At 41.2% G+C, this 4016-nt stretch overlaps 1 long non-coding RNA gene across 1 annotated transcript; it reads right to left on the bottom strand.

Annotated features, from left to right (window-relative positions):
* Positions 1-725: 725 nt before the first annotated feature.
* Positions 726-1192, bottom strand: LOC128531460 (uncharacterized). Its single transcript, XR_008361199.1, has 2 exons — positions 1072-1192; positions 726-965 (listed from the first exon to the last, which is right to left on the bottom strand). It is a non-coding gene; the product is annotated as an uncharacterized LOC128531460 (long non-coding RNA).
* Between the last annotated feature and the right edge of the window lie 2824 nt (positions 1193-4016).

Raw genomic sequence — 4016 nt, 5'->3', positions numbered from 1 at the left:
CATTAACCAATTTACTTTGGTTTGGTTATTATGAAAAAATTCCAAAATTCCACCTTTTTTGTAGAATGAAGGATTAGGATGAAAAGCATGAAGCATGAAACGGTGGGCTGCAGCCATAGTGAGCCCTGTAGGTAGTGCAGGTGAACCGCAAGTGACCTTTCACCATAGCTGATTAAGTAAAATTATTTGATAGTATTTTCTTATAACAACATGAGTTCATGTGTTGTTTAATTTCTTACTTAGATAGCAACTTACTTATACTCATGGTCACTAATTTTTTTATGTTAATTGTCTGGCATTAGGGCAGGACAGTGGTGTAGTAGCTAGCACTGTCGCCTTGCATCTCCAGGGTCCGTGGTTGATTCCCGGCCAGGCTCGATTCCTGTCTCTGTGTGCATGGAGTTTGCATGTTCTCCCCGTGCTTGATGGGTTTCCTCCGGGTCCTCGGGTTTTCTCCCACAGTCCTAAGTCCTGCGGATTAGGCTAATTGGCATTCCCAAATTGCCCATAGTGTGTGATGAGTACACACTGGCCAGGGTGTACCCCGCCTTGTGCCCTAAGTCTCCTGGCATAGGATCCATACCCCCGCTACCCTGAATACAGGATAAAGTGGTATAGACAATGAGTGAGTGAGTAATGTAATGGGTCATAGACATTTGCTGTAATATTAACTGAAATTGTAAATTGTTTTTATTTTATTGCATTTACTTTAAGGTGTTTTGTTATATATATATACACAAGTAAATTTACAAAGAAAAAGGTTCACAATTATTTTGCATAATTTTGGCCCAAATATTACTGTTAAGAGAGTAACAGTCCCCTCCACAATTTAACCTTAAGTCTTAATTAATATAGTTGGAAACTTCAATCAGGTTGTGGTCAGGGTCTCTAAAGTACAGAGACTTGATTGGGCCTACTGCTCCTGTCCTCTCAACTGGCCCTTCCTCAATCTTCACACCACATTTCTGTTTAAATGAAAACAATAGATAAGCAAATTGTTTATAAAAACACAAGTCAATATTAGGGTTCTTCGGCAGTCTGAAAAACTAGATTGTTCTGAAGTTGACACACCTTCAGATGGGCAGCAACTGTTTCCAGCGGGGTCTTCGTGATGAGACAAAGATCTGCTGAGCCTGGCATAGGATTATTGGCCTTTGGCTCAAACTCTTTGCCAACTTCATGTAGATAAAATTTTTGCTCTCCAAAGCTTAAGGCCTTACGGTCTCCCTAAGATATAAAGCAGAGTAAAGCCGTAGTTTAGACAAAAGCTGACCAATCTGTTACATTTACACTGAACACCACAGTACAATGTAGTAAAAAAAAAATAGCAAATGAACACATATATTTTATCCTATTCTGTTAAAGATGCTTAATGTTATTAAACAGCTGCTGTTCATGAGGGTGCTACTATATCTTGAGTTGATTTGGAAGTGCATTATTTGTACAATGCTGCCACCGTGTGGTACTTCTGGTATTACAATGTCATAATATTTTTGCCCCTAATAGAGAAGCCTGAAAAGGCCACTGATGTATGGGTTATCAGGGTGCTACAGGTGGTTTAGGTGTACCTTAAATGTAACCACCCCCATTCCCAAGACTGAGGAGTAGAAAACTTTGTTTCTCTTTAAATCTCAGACCGTCAGAACAAGGTGATCTAGACGGCTGATTTCAACCTATTAGATCGGACTATACAGGCCAGCCTACACTCCCCGTGTGCATTATTGAGTCTTGGCCAATAACCCTGTCACCAGCTTCCCAGTTTTACTCCCTTGGAGTATATTTGGTAGATCATAACCACTGCAGACCAGGAACATCCCACAAGAGCTGCAGTTTTGGAGTTGCTCTGACCCACTCCTCTAGCCATCACAATTTGGTCCTCGTCAAAGTCACTCAAATCCTTATGCTTGTCCATTTTTTCTGCTTCCAACATATGAACTTCTGGAAAACAAAGTTTCTCTTGCTGCCTAATATATCCCAATTAGACTTCCGGTTTGAGCAATGTAGAGAGCGGACGCGTGCGTCTGAGTCTCCCGACAACTTAAACAATAGTAATTGTTACTGATAACAGATTAGGCAAGCAGTAGTGAACGGCGATACAGGTTTGGCGTCAAAATTGCCTCACTATAAAATGAAAACAGCTGATCAAGATCCAAAGAGAACTTCGATAAGTAGCAAGCTAGCTAAAATGGCGACGGCTGCTTCAGTGGCTAACGAGGAATTCTCTTTAAATATGCTGACTGCGGAGCTGGAAAAACAACGCGAACATCTTAAAGAAGATATGAGTGCGCTAATCAAGGCTTCCCTTGCACCAATACAGCTTTCCATAGAATCGTTTCAGGAGACTGTGGATGCGTTTTGGTAAACGTCTCGCAACCGTGGAAACAACGGCCGGGAAAAACTTCGAAGCTCTCAGTAAAGCGGAGGCAGACATCGCTGCGTTGAAAGGTACCAATGAAGCACTGTTAGACCATCTGGATGACCTCGAAAATCGTTCACGTAGGGCGAACCTGCGGATCATAAATGTTCCCGAAGTCAGCAAAATTCGAACGGACATGGTCAAGTTTACTTTGGATCTGCTGAAAGACGTCATGGGGGTTCAGGTGTTTGAGAAATCGCCAGAGCTGGAAAGAGCGCATCGTGCATTGGCGACTAAACCCAGGGATGGTCAACCTCCAAGACCCATTATCGTTTGTTTTCATCGATACCAGGAGAAGGAACAAGCTCTGTGCTGGGCCAGGCAACACGAACTGCAGTATCGAGGAAAAACTCTCAGATTCTACCCTGACCTAAGTGCGGCACTCTCCAAGAAGCGCGCTACTGTACCTTCAAGAACATCAAAATGATGCTCTATCAAAATGGGATACATTTCAGATTCCTCTATCCTGCCCACTAGCGATTTACTCACAATGGGGAGACCTTCACCTTCGAGTCAGCACCCGAAGCCGAAGCCTTCTTTGAGCCTTCGGATCGACGTGACCGCTGCTGGAGGGAGTAATACCCGGTAAACTCAAATAGTTTCTGAACGACAAATTTAAGGGTGTACACACATCTATTACAAAAACTGTTCTTATTTTGTATTTTCTTTTTTCTTCTACCGCGACGGTTCACATTTTTGTTTGAGAGGGTACTGTCAAAATACCAGCGAACGGACTAGTCGTCATGACGACTTGCGTCCTTGGAAAGGTACTGTAATGAAGCACTGGAAGATGGACCATAATTAACCCTCCAGATTTTAGTTTTATTATTCTTATTGTTATTATTCTATTCTGTTTTGCTGAATGCCTGTCTGAATGCAATATTTACAAATTGCTGTGATGTATAGAAGACAGGGTGTCGGGAGCTCAACAGTTGAGTAGTTAATGGGTAGCTGGGAGTGCAACAGGTTTAGTGGAGTCCTGCAGCTTATCTCATTTGGGGAGGTAAACATAGGAAAGGGTGTTGTAATGTTAATGGCGTGGTTTACTGCCTCAGTAACTTTTTTTTTTTTTTTACTTTTATTTTTATTATCTTTATTTTTTCTGGATACTCAATTTGTTTTTGGGCTGTTTTCATTCAGTGCCAGAGATATTGAGAAACTTAGCTGGATACCAGGTTTATCTATGCCAGGTGCAGTGTTCATCCTTCTATGCTGTACTGATGTCTGGAATGTTAAAGGTCTTAACGGTCCTATAAAAAGGTCAAGAATTTTCTCTCATCCTAAACGTCTTAATTCCGATATAATCTTCCTTCAAGAGACACATTTACTTAATTCAGACAGAAACCATGGGTTGGGCACATTTACCATTCTAAATTTAATGCAAAGGGAAGAGGAACGGCAATATTAAGACATAAAAAAAGTCAGTTTTCTGCTTCTAATGTTATTGCTGATCCTCAGGGTCATTATATTATGGTGACAGGTAGGCTGTTTCAAACCCAGATCTTGCTGGTGAAAATTTATGGCCCCAATTGAGATGATAAAAATTATATAAGAAAACTGATTGCGTCTTTACCCAGCTTTAATTTATATTATCTGATTT

Source organism: Clarias gariepinus, chromosome 10 (assembly GCF_024256425.1).
Source record: "Clarias gariepinus isolate MV-2021 ecotype Netherlands chromosome 10, CGAR_prim_01v2, whole genome shotgun sequence".
In the NCBI taxonomy this organism is placed as follows: Eukaryota; Metazoa; Chordata; class Actinopteri; order Siluriformes; family Clariidae; genus Clarias; species Clarias gariepinus.
Note: the sequence above shows the minus strand (reverse complement) of the source record. Positions and strands in the feature narration are given on the sequence as shown.